At 46.0% G+C, this 13,291-nt stretch overlaps 1 protein-coding gene across 2 annotated transcripts in view; it reads right to left on the minus strand.

Annotated features, from left to right (window-relative positions):
• Window positions 1-13,291, minus strand: part of FAM83F (family with sequence similarity 83 member F) — a 450,556-nt gene that overhangs the window by 268,982 nt on the left and 168,283 nt on the right. The gene's annotated exons all lie outside the window — the stretch shown is intronic.

Raw genomic sequence — 13,291 nt, forward strand, 5'->3', positions numbered from 1 at the left:
TATAGGGTTGTACACGTATAATATACTTTCTTTCAAATATAGAAAGCCTATTATATTTGACTGCTGAGCTGAGTGCTGACCAATACTGGAGCTGTCTTATCAGTGTAGGGACTGAGGGACAGTCTGCAAATCACTAGCTACTAGGTTTACAAAGGTCCTTTTAAGGACTGGTATAGGTGTACAGTATATAGGGGAATGAGGAAGTGTCTAGAGGAGATAGTATGTATCGTAGGGTGACACTACGAACACACCAGTATTAATGTGCCAACATCCCGATATGCGTTACATAAGGAAAAAAGACTAATATTGGGTGGACTTTATACGGCACATGAGTATTCAATCTAAAAATTATTAGAAATATTTTATTATTTAATTATGAAAAATGTCATACACATAAAACAGTCACATAAGTACAGCAATTATTTGAATAAAAGTGTTGCTTGACCCATATTGCCTGACCACTGATATTCTCCAGTAAAGTATATAATACAATAGTTAACAATACAAAGCCATTGGTTTGTTCTCCAATAGTAGAAAAATATTCAGAGTCCCAGAGAGTGGGACATACCTGACAAGGTATGTGGGTCCGTATTTTTAGTTAGCACGATAGCTTGACATGTTCTGCGCTAGTTTAGCGCTTCTTCAGGAGCGATTCGCGCTACAAAATATATACATATACAAATCAGTAAACAATAAAAACTATTTTTAATACATAAGTAATCAATAAAAACACAAAAAAACAAGATAGAAAAACACCAGCTATGGTGTTAAAACACAAATGCATGCTGATGCCCCACGGGTTGCCAAACCGTACCTACCCAAACACGAGAGGGGACGAGGGAGCAGAGGGGTAGAAACACAGATCCCAACAGACCTCCGGGGACCCAGGAGCAAGGCAGGGAGATGGGAGTCTGCAGGCATATGAACAAACCAATGTGGTGCAAGTCGCACCAAAAATAACATAAGGCATGCATTGCCCATTTAGTTACCAAGCTGATTTAGAGAAAAAAAGGGGGAGGAGGGGAAAAAAGAGCAGCTGCTCATAATTAATTCATCCATACAGCCCGTAAATTAGTATAAATAGGGGGGATGCATATATTATCATCATCCCTGTCCCAAAAAATAAAATAAAAAATACAATATATGAATAATTGTGGCAGTAAATGAAAAAAAAAAAAAAAGAGAAACAGAAGCCATATAATCTTACCGTAGGATTTGAAAAACTCTGTATAAATATTTTTCCGCTTGCTGGTAAGCAAGCAAAAGATGCTGTGGAAATGTTCATGGCTGAGAGTCACTTTGTATATACCCTTCACAACTGAGTGCATCTTTAACCACTTAACAACCGGCCCATAGCCGAACGACGGCTACAGGGCGGTTGTTTAACCAGTTGCCGACCGCCGCACGACGATGTACGTCGACAGCATGGCACGGGCAGGCATATTGGCGTACATGTACGTCCCTTGCCTCCCGGGGTCGGGGGCCCGATCGGGCCCCCGCCCGGTGCCTGCGGCGGTCGGTTTTCGTCCGGGAGCGATCCGGGACGAGGGGGCGGCCATTCATTCATGGCCACCCCCTCGCGATCGCTCCCGACGAATAGGAATCCCCCGTGACATCACTTCCTCTCCTGTAATGTAAACACATTTTTCGTTCCGACACGGAGGAGAGCGGATCGGTGAGTTGCACCAACACTCTACACACACAGTAGAACATGCCAGGCACACTCACACCCCCCCGATCACCCCCCCAATTACCCCTGCCCCCCAGTCACAGTGACACCAATGTCATTTTTTTTTTTTTTTTTTTTTTTTTTTTTTTTTGCATTGGTGTCATTTGTGACTGTAATAACTGTTAGGGCAGTTAGGGTTAGCCCCCTTTAGTTCTAATGTACCCCCCTAACCCCCCCAATAAAGGTTTAACCCCGTGATCACCCCCCGTCGCCAGTGTCACTAAGGCTGGGTTCACATTGCAGCGGTTTATGAGAACGAATGTGATTCGCACCGCACTGCAGTGCAAATCACATCCGATCTCTGTGCGATTCGAGTTCAGCCATTCGCCGCACCCGCCGCAAATTCGCACGGGACCCTTTTTTTGGCCCGCAGCAGAATCGGATCGCATGGGTGTTCACACCATGCGATCCGAGTTTGCAGATCGCACTGCGATATGCGAACTGATCTGGGGGTGTCAGTAACATTTCACTGACACTCCCAGCAGTCCGCATAGGGCAGTGTGAACTGCCGCCGGGAGGCATGCGATGCGGGAACCCGCCGCGGATTCGCGGCGTTTCCGCATCGCTCCAGTGTGAACCCAGCCTAATAAGCGATCATTTTTCTGATCGCCGTATTAGTGTCACAGGTGACGCTAGTTAGGCAGGTAGGTATTTAGGTTCGCCGCAGCTTTTTATAGCGCCAGGGATCCCCATATACTACCGCATAAAGCCCCCTGATTGCCCCCTAGTTAACCCTTTCACCAGTGATCACCATATAACTGTTACAGGTGACGCTGGTTGGTTAGTTATTTTTTCATAGTTTCAGGGCACCCGCCATTTATTACCTAATAAAGGTTTAACCCCCTGATCACCCGGCGGGTGTCATTTGTGACTAATAACTGTTAGGGCAGTTAGGGTTAGCCCCCTTTAGTTCTAAGGTACCCCCCTAACCCCCCCAATAAAGGTTTAACCCCGTGATCACCCCCCGTCGCCAGTGTCACTAAGGCTGGGTTCACATTGCAGCGGTTTATGAGAACGGATGTGATTCGCACCACACTGCAGTGCAAATCACATCCGATCTCTGTGCGATTCGAGTTCAGCTATACAGATAGTATGGCTGAATTCGTGTCGCACCCGCCGCAAACTCGCACGGGACCCTTTTTTTGGTCCGCAGCAGAATCGGATCGCATGGGTGTTCACACCATGCGATCCAAGTTTGCAGATCGCACTGCGATATGCGAACTGATCTGGGGGTGTCATTAACATTATACTGACACTCCTAGCAGTTCGCATAGGGCAGTGTGAACTGCCGCCGGGAGGCATGCGATGCGGGAACCCGCCGCGCATTCGTGGCGTTCCCGCATCGCTCCAGTGTGAACCCAGCCTAATAAGCGATCGTTTTTGTGATCGCTGTATTAGTGTCACAGGTGACGCTAGTTAGGCAGGTAGGTATTTAGGTTCTCCGCAGCTTTTTATAGCGCCAGGGACCCCCATATACTACCGCATAAAGCCCCCTGATTGCCCCCTAGTTAACCCTTTCACCAGTGATCACCATATAACTGTTACAGGTGACGCTGGTTGGTTAGTTATTTTTTTATAGTTTCAGGGCACCCGCCATTTATTACCTAGTCTCACTAGTGTACCCCTAAATTTAGGGGTGTCTACTTTCCAAAATGGGGTCATTTGGGGGGGGTTTGTGCCATCTTGGCATTTTATGGCCTTCAAAACTGTAACGCCCTTAGAAAGCCTGAAGGCGGTGCTTGGTTTTCAGGGCCCCGTACGCGGCTAGGCTCCCAAAAAGTCCCACATATGTGGCATCCCCGTACTCAGGAGAAGCAGCAGAATTTATTTTGGGGTGTCATTTCACATATGCCCATGGCATGCGTGAGCAATATATCATTTAGTGACAACTTTGTGAAAAAAAAAAAAAAAAAGTTTGTAATTTTCCCGCAACTTGTGGCAAAATATAAAATATTCCATGAACTCAACATGCCTCTCAGCAAATAGCTTGGGGTGTCTACTTTCTAAAATGGGGTCATTTGTGGGGGTTTTGTGCCATCTTGGCATTTTATGGCCTTCAAAACTGTAATAGGTAGTGAGAAGTGAACTCAAAAATTTACGCCCTTAGAAAGCCTGAAGGCGGTGCTTGGTTTTCGGGGCCCCGTACGCGGCTAGGCTCCCAAAAAGTCCCACATATGTGGTATCCCCGTACTCAGGAGAAGCAGCAGAATTTATTTTGGGGTGTCATTTCACATATGCCCATAGCATGTGTGAGCAATATATCATTTAGTGACAACTTTGTGTAAAAAAAAAAAAAATAAATTTTTTTTTTGTCATTATTCAATCGCTTGAGGCAAAAAAATAAAATATTCAATGGGCTCAACATGCCTCTTATCAATTTCCTTAGGGGGTCTACTTTCCAAAATGGGGTCATTTGGGGGGGTTTTGTACTGCCCTGCCATTTTAGCACCTCAAGAAATGAGATAGGCAGTCGTAAACTAAAAGCTGCGTAAATTCCAGAAAACGTACCTTAATTTGTAGATGTGACAACTTTTGCGCAAACCAATAAATATACAATTATTGACTTTTTTTTACCAAAGACATGTGGCTGAATACATTTTGGCCTAAATGTATGACTAAAATTGAGTTTATTGGATTTTTCTAATAACAAAAAGTAGAAAATATCATTTTTTTTCAAAATTTGCGGTCTTTTTACGTTTATATCGCAAAAAATAAAAATCGCAGAGGCAATCAAATACCATCAAAAGAAAGCTCTATTTGTGGGAAGAAAAGGACGCAAATTTTGTTTGGGTACAACATTGCATGACCGCGCAATTACCAGTTAAAGCAGCGCAGTGCCAAAGTGTAAAAAGACCTCTGGTCATTTACCAGCAAAATGGTCCGGTCTGAAAGTGGTTAACTCTGGGAGGCCGTCATATAACGTCCTCCCAGAATTCCGCTCTCGAGCACCCCTGGGGCACGCACTCGAGAGCATCCGTGACCGCCGGGTCAATAAGACCCGGTGCATCACGGATCATGGTAAACGGCTGCTCATCGTGGCCGTTTACCACGTGATCACTCCGTCAAATGACGATCAGTGAGTGATCACTTGTAAACAAACCGGCGTCATAACAGGTTCCTCCCTCCCCCTCTCTGTACCGATCGGTACAGCGGAGGGGGAAGAGATCTGCAGTGCCCACATCGCTGCTCACCGAAATTTAACCCCTCAATTCCCTGCCAATACTCTGCAACACCCGCCAATACTCTGCACTACCCGGAAATACTCTGCCATAAATTGCCATACTCGGAGATACCCAGCCATACTCGGAGATACCCAGCCATACTCGGAGATACCCAGCCATAGTCGGTGATACCCTGCAATAGCCAGCCATAGACACCCCCCCCTCCCGCCGCCCTCCGGTGCTTCTACCGACTCGCCAATACGATCAAAGCCAGAATCTTTTATTTTTATTTTTTTATTTCAGGTGAGAGGTGAGATGCGGAGTCTTATTGACCTCCATATCTCACTGTAAAGAGGACCTGTCATGCCATATTCCTATTACAAGGGATGTTTACATTCCTTGTAATAGCAATAAAAGTGATCAAAAAATTTATTTTTGGGGAAAAAAATGTCAAACTAAAAGAAATAAAATAAAATGAACAATAAAATTTTTTTTTTTTTTTTAAAGCGCCCCTGTCCCCATGTGCTCGCATGTAGAAGCGAACGCATACGCAAGTCCTGCCCACATATGAAAACAGTGTTCAAACCACACATGTGAGATATCGCTGCGAACATTAGAGCGAGAGCAATAATTCTAGCCCTAGACCTCCTCTGTAACTCAAAACATGTAACCAGTAAAAAAAATTTAAAGCGTTGCCTATGGGGATTTTTAAGTAGCGACCTTTGGCGCCATTCCATGAGCGTGTACAATTTTAAAGAGTGACATGTTGGGTATCTATTTAGTCAGCGTAACTTCATCTTTCACATTATGCAAACTGAGCTAACTTTACTGTGTTTTTTTTTTTACGCACAAAACTGTTTTTTTTCCAAAAAAAAGCATTCAAAAAATTGCTGCGCAAATACCGTGCGAGATAAAAAGTTGCAACGACCACCATTGTATTCTCCAGGGTGTTTGCTAAAAAAAAACATATATATAATGTTTTTGTGGGTTCTATGTAATTTTCTAGCAAATAAATTATTTTTACATGTATGAGAGAAATGTCAGAATTATCCTGGGTGCTCCAGAACGCCTGATGGCACTCCCTGCATGTTGGGCCTCTGTATGTGGCCACACTGTGTTAAAGTCTCACACATGTGGTATCGCCGTACTCGGGAGTAATAGCAGAATGTGTTTTGGGGTGTAATTTGTGGTATGCATATGCTGTGTGTGAGAAATAAACTGATAATATGACAATTTTGTAAAAAAATAAATAAAAAAAAAAGTAAAAAAAATCTTGATTTTGCAAAGAATTGTGGGAAAAAAATGACAACTTCAAAAAACTCATCATGCCTCTTACTAAATACATTGGAATGTCTTCTTTCCAAAAAGGGGTCATTTGGGGGGTATTTGTACCTTTCTGGCATGTTAGGGTCTCAAGAATTGAAATAGGCCGTCAGTACTTCAGGTGTGATCAATTTTCAGATATTGGCACCATAGCTTGTGTACTCTATAACTTTCACAAAGACCAAATAATATCCACCAATTTGTACTTATTTTTACCAAAGATATGTAGTAGTATAAATTTTGGCCAAAATGTATGAAGAAAAAATTACTAATCTGCTAAATTTTATAACAAACTAAGAAAAATTTATATATATTTTTTTTTTTTTACAGAATTTTCGGTCTTTTTTCTTTTATAGCACAAAAAATAAAAAACGGAGCGGTGATTAAATACCACCAAAAGAAAGCTCCATTTGTGTGAAAAAAGGACAAAAATTTCATGTAGGTCCAGTGTTGCATGACTGAGTAATTGTCATTCAAAATGTGAGAGCACTGAAAGCTCAAAATTGGTCTGGTTATTAAGGGTGTTAAAGTGCCCAGTGGTCAAGTGGTTAACCACAGATAAAGTACCAAACGTATCGCTGAATATTGCAAAAGATAGTATATACTGGACACTTGGATGGCCAGACCAAAGTATCACCTGCTAAATTGCAATCTAAAATAAAGAGAAAGAGATAAACATAAAATAAAAATAATGTAGGCTTCAGACAGCCCCAACTCTAAAGTAATGCCAAAGTAGAATCAGCAGATTTAAAGAGAAAAAATGCTGTTCAAAGTTGAGCCATAATTACCTCCTGAAGGAGAGTGAACACCTCCACCATAACTGAATCCTGCTGCATCAATGACAGAGCTATACCTACGGCACATGGATAGCACAGCTTGGGGTTTAAATAGCAGACTCCTGCCATGGGTGTGCCTCTCTGAGAGGAGTCATGTGACCACAGCCCGGCCGAAGGCTACTGCACATGTGCCGAGGGGCAGCATCACATGACCGTGCTCACAAGGCATCACGTGAGGAGCAGAGGCAGGGACTAACTGCAGGGCCAAAACAAGTGACCGCCGGATCCCAGTCAATCGCCGCACATCCAGTCAGAGGAAAGAACGGATGTGCGGTGCTACACGGCCGCATCCACCCGCCCAATGCCCCAAAAGACCACCGGGCGTCAGGGAAGACGTGCACCCCATCCCCCCATCAACCATACCCGCAAGGGATCACACAGACGGCGGCAAACCATGGGCATGAACAAAAAAAGAGCATAAAGAAACAATATGTATAAAAAAATAAAAAAAAAAAATAAAAAAAAAAAGAGAAAAAAAAAAGGGGGAGAGGAAAAAGTTCTCTTTTAACTTTTAAAATAAGACTCGCAAAAAACCCCCCCAAAAAACACTTATTTTTTGCGAATCATGACAATACACAAAAAAATACAAAAACAAAATAACAGTAACAGTGAAGCATCAGGGACTTTTATCAAACAATTTTTTTCTAAAAATATGTCATACATAAAAGAATGGGTGGAGCCTAATGAGGGGGGGGGGCAAAAAAAGGGGGGGGGGAGAAACTTATAGAAATGGTCTGTAGGATTGAGTTTCATTAAGACCTGGTAATCGTGTTGCATTGAGACGTTCTATCCATAAAAGTTTCTCTTTGAAGAATTAATTTGTCCCATTCCCCACCTCTCAGGTTCTTGGGGATGATGGCCAGGACAGTGAAGGACACCACGGAAGTGTCAAACCGATGGTATAAATCTAAATGTCGACTCACAAGGGTAGGCATCTTACCATTGCCTAAATAATAAATGTGGTCGTTGATTCTTTGTCTTAACTGCCTGGCCGTCTTTCCCACATAGAATGAACCACTCTGGCATGTCATAAGATAAATGAGACCTTGTGTAGAACAAGTGGCGGCAAATTTGGGGCAATAGGTCTCTCCATTGGGGAGTATAGTTCTTGAATTCATAGATACCCAGGGGCAAAAAGTACAAGCCCCGCTTGGGGATGTTCCAGATGGTAAATAGGGTCTGTCATTATCAAAAGGAGTATAGTGACTCTTTACTAATTTGTCCCTCAGGGATTGAGCTCGTCTAAATACGATTTCTGGCTGATTACGGACATATTTGCTCAGAATTGGATCATCTTTTAATAATGGCCAATGTGCATCGAAGATGCACCTCAGCTCTTCGTGTTGCGAAGAGAATTTAGTAATAACCTTGGTCGTTTGAAATATTTGTGGTTTAGGAGTTTTAAACAGTAAGTCATTGCGTTGCTTACCGAGGACTTTGTAAATTGTGCCTTCCCTAAGAGTGTTTTTCCGTAGCCTCTCGCTAGGAGTTGTGCCTTTAATAATTTGGCCTGTTCATTGAAATCCTCTTGAGGGGTACAATTCCGGCGTAATCTAATATATTGGGCATATGGAATGCTCCGAATCAGAGAGGGTGGGTGTGCACTAGTGGCATGTAGTAGGGTATTCCCAGCGGTGTTTTTCCGGTATAGATTGGTAGAAAGGACATTATTGTGATCTGTAAAGATAACTAAAACTAAAAAGTTGATTTGTCTTATATCATTGGTACTGGTAAATTTTAGATTAAATTCATTGGTGCCCAAGGCCTCTATGAATCTTTCCAACTGCGTCTGGCTACTAATATTTCTAATATTTTTAGATTGAATACTCATGTGCCATATAAAGTCCACCCAATATTAGTCTATTTTCCTTATGTACAGTATATAGGGTTGTACACGTATAATATACTTTCTTTCAAATATAGAAAGCCTATTATACTTGACTGCTGAGCTGGGTGCTGACCGATTCTGCAGCTGTCTTTTATCAGTGTAGGGACTGAGGGACAGTCTACAAATCACTAGCTACTAGGTCCACAAAGGTCTTTTTAAGGACTTCAATAGGTGTACTATTTGGTGTGCAGTATATAGGGGTGTAATACACTTATAAAATACTTGCACATATAGAAAGCATAGTATAGTGCATTTCCACTGTGCAGCATTGTGACTGCTGAGCAGTTCTGCAGCGATACTACAAAGAGTGACAAACGCAATATAAAAAAAGTATTATAACTGGTGTGATATACCAGTGGCCCCCAAAAATGACAGATTAAAGTGGGGTGTTATATACCTTCTTCCACATACATACTGCACTTCTCAAGAGACTTTTGTCACAGGGTCATTTAAAAAGAGAGGCAGGCCCTTCCGCAGGGGTGGTAGGGGTAGGGCAGGAGCAACAGGCTTGAGCCAAAGTGGCAAATTGCAGAAGGTGCGTGCGATTCCGTCAAAGGACGCACCAGATTTGGTTGAGTGGCTCACTCAGCCTTACTCTTCTGCACCCTCCTCATCCTCTCGATCTGCACCCTCTTCACTCTCTGCTGTGTGCACCCCCAAAGACACTACCACCACCACCACCACATACCTTCGGCTTGAGTCACAGAAATTATTTTCCGATCCATCACAAGACATTTCTGATGAGCAGCCATTCTTGGCATTGGATCAGGAAGAGGAGGTAGCAACAACCGCCACTCAGCAGTCAGACGACAGTACCCAGATCAGCCCAAGGAGGTTGGTCCCCGCTGTTGCTGCCTACTCCGAGATCTCTAACTATAGCGGTGGGGAAGGGGACGTTGATGATGACGTGTCTAGTGATGTCACGTGGGTGCCCACAAGAGAGGAAGAGGAGGGGAGTTCATTATTATTATTATTCAGGATTTATATAGCGCCAGCAATTTACACAGCGCTTTATAATATAAAAGGAGACAATACAGTTACAATACAATAAAATACAAGAGGATTAAGAGGGCCCTGCTCAGAAGAGCTTACAATATAATAGGGTGGGGCAGGTGGTACAAAAGGTTATAACTGTCGGGAATGAGCTGATGGAAGTGGTAGGAGATTAGTTTGAGACGTGATAGGCTTCCATGAATAGATGAGTTTTCAGGATCGCCTGAAGGTATCAAAAGTAGGGGATAAGCCGGACCAGTGGAGGTAGCAAGTTCCAGAGGATTGTAGAGGCTCTGGAGAAATCCTGGAGACGAGCATGGGAGGAGGAGACGAGAGAGCTTGAGAGTAGGAGGTCTTGAGAAGAACGGAGGGGACGATTTGGGTGATATTTGGAGATAAAATTAGTATTAGTGTTAGTATTTTGAATTTAATTCGCTGGGTGATTGGGAGCCAGTGTAGGGATTGGAGGATAGGGTTGGCAGACACTGAGCGGTTGGTAAGGTGGATAAGTCTGACAGCAGCATTCCTGATAGACTGAAGAGGAGATAGCCTATGGAGAGGTAGGCCAATGAGAAGGGAGTTGCAATAGTCAAGGCGAGATATAACAAGGGAGTGAATGAGGAGCTTGGCGGTTTCATTTGTTAAAAAGAGTTCAGAGGGAGATATGGACCAGCAGATAGGGAGGAGAAGCAGGCGGAACTTAGATTGCACAGGAGGGACAAAGCAGACTGCTAATGTATCAGGAGCGAGGCATCAACCATGTACGGTCACATCTGGCGCTCCCAGGACGCCGGCACATGGCTCCGCAATGTGGGCTTTTTTAACGTGTCCGCTGCTGACAAAAGCGTTGCCATCTGCAATCTTTGCAGTCAATGCATAAGTCGCGGTAAGCCCAACACTCACCTAGGGACGACCGCCTTAAGAAGGCACATGAGCTGCCATCACCGAGCCCAGTGGGAGCAACGGAACCCAAAGCCACACTCCAGGCTCTCACCGTCCAGCCTCGTTTTCTACTTCTCCTCTCTGCTCACAATTGTCCTCCACTCCACCTTCCATCATGCCGTCCTCACGTTTTTCTGCAAAAAGGCAGGCTTTTGTCGGCCAAATATTGGAGCTTAAAAAAATGATGACGCCGGATAACCCTCTTGCCCAACGGTTGGCGGCTGGCTTGTCAGAACTGATAGCCTGCCAACTACTGCCGTATAAACTGGTGGACTTGGAGGCCTTTCGAAAATTTGTGGCCATTGGAACACCACAATGGAAGGTCCCAGGAAGGAAGTATTTCTCACAGAAGGGCACCCCAGAGCTATATGGCCACGTTCAGCGGCAAGTGAATGTATCAAAATGTACACAGTGTCGGTGCCAAGATACATCTGACCACGGACACGTGGTCTAGCAAACACGGGCAGGTAAAGTATATAACTTTTACTGCCCACTGGGTGAACTTTCTGACGGCCGTCAAGCATGTAACCCCTGGCACCCGTGTAGATTTGGTTTTACCGCCACGTATTGCATGCAGGCCTGTCTCTTCTCCTCCTCCTACTCCATCCTCCTCCCTTTCCTCCTCGGCTGACTCCTCCTTTTCCGCTGCTAGCGTCTCTTCTGTTGTGCCACCCAAGATCCCCAGAACCTATTCAACATGCCAGGTGAGACGTTGCCATGCTGTGCTGAGTCTATTGTGCCTGGAAGCCAAGAGCCACACTGGCCCTGCACTCCTTTCAGCTTTGCGCTCACAGGCAGATCAGTGGCTAACACCACTCAATTTGACAGTTGGTAAAGTGGTGTGTGACAACGGTGCCAATCTGCTGGTGTGGTGTCAGTGCTCGCTCTCTATCTCGTTGCTGGCGTGGTGTCAGTGCTCGCTCTCTCTCCATCTCGGTGCTGGCGTGGCGTCAGTGCTCGCTCTCTCTCCATCTCGGTGCTGGCGTGGCGTCAGTGCTCTCTCTCTCTCCATCTCGGTGCTGGCGTGGCGTCAGTGCTCTCTCTCTCTCCATCTCGGTGCTGGCGTGGCGTCAGTGCTCTCTCTCTCTCCATCTCGGTGCTGGCGTCAGTGCTCTCTCTCTCTCTCCATCTCGGTGCTGGCGTCAGTGCTCTCTCTCTCTCTCCATCGCGGTGCTGGCGTCAGTGCTCTCTCTCTCTCTCTCTCCATCGCGGTGCTGGCGTCAGTGCTCTCTCTCTCTCTCCATCGCGGTGCTGGCGTCAGTGCTCTCTCTCTCTCTCCATCGCGGTGCTGGCGTCAGTGCTCGCGCTCCATCGCGGTGCTGGCGTCAGTGCTCGCGCTCCATCGCGGTGCTGGCGTCAGTGCTCGCGCTCCATCGCGGTGCTGGCGTCAGTGCGCTCCATCGCGGTGCTGGCGTCAGTGCGCTCCATCGCGGTGCTGGCGTCAGTGCTCTCCATCGCGGTGCTGGCGTCAGTGCTCTCCATCGCGGTGCTGGCGTCAGTGCTCTCCATCGCGGTGCTGGCGTCAGTGCTCTCCATCGCGGTGCTGGCGTCAGTGCTCTCCATCGCGGTGCTGGCGTCAGTGCTCTCCATCGCGGTGCTGGCGTCAGTGCTCTCCATCGCGGTGCTGGCGTCAGTGCTCTCCATCGCGGTGCTGGCGTCAGTGCTCTCCATCGCGGTGCTGGCGTCAGTGCTCTCCATCGCGGTGCTGGCGTCAGTGCTCTCCATCGCGGTGCTGGCGTCAGTGTTCTCCATCTCGGTGCTGGCGTCAGTGCTCTCCATCTCGGTGCTGGCGTCAGTGCTCTCCATCTCGGTGCTGGCGTCAGTGCTCTCCATCTCGGTGCTGGCGTCAGTTCTCAGTCTCTATCGCGGTGCTGGTTTCAGACAATGAGGGGGATAGCAGTGGAGAAGCCAATCAGCAGGCAGTGCCAGCATCATGGCTGAGGATCAGCACTGGACTGGCACCTCCGGACCACCGCAGTGGAGCCCTGAATAGGTGGGAGTAAGGGCCAGGCAGAGGGAGGGGCTCAAGCACAAGTTGGCACACTGGGACACTGGCACAGAACTGCGCTGCCCTGACTGTGGCACTGATCCTCTCCTGCACCCCCTTCATAGCCTGCCCTGACCTTGCCTTTCTTCCATGGCCTTCATGCGCTCTTGAATTGTCAAAATTTTACAGATAAAAAAAAAGAATGCTTGTCGTTGTCGATCCCAGATTCACTTAATACTTTTGTTATTTCAGTGTCCATGTTGTGGGACTATGTGTGCACAGCTAGTAAATATTTTGTGGCTGAAAATATGACCTGTAGGTTTTTAAGGTTCGCCTGCCATTAAAGTCAATGGGGTTCGCCGCGAACTTTGCGGTTCGTGAACTTTTGGCCGTGTTCACGGGTCGCGTTCGCGAAACGTCACGTCCGAAGTT

This window comes from Lithobates pipiens, unplaced genomic scaffold (assembly GCF_037356315.1).
Source record: "Lithobates pipiens isolate NorthernLeopardFrog02 unplaced genomic scaffold, aLitPip1_a1.2 Scaffold_23, whole genome shotgun sequence".
Taxonomy (NCBI): Eukaryota; Metazoa; Chordata; class Amphibia; order Anura; family Ranidae; genus Lithobates; species Lithobates pipiens.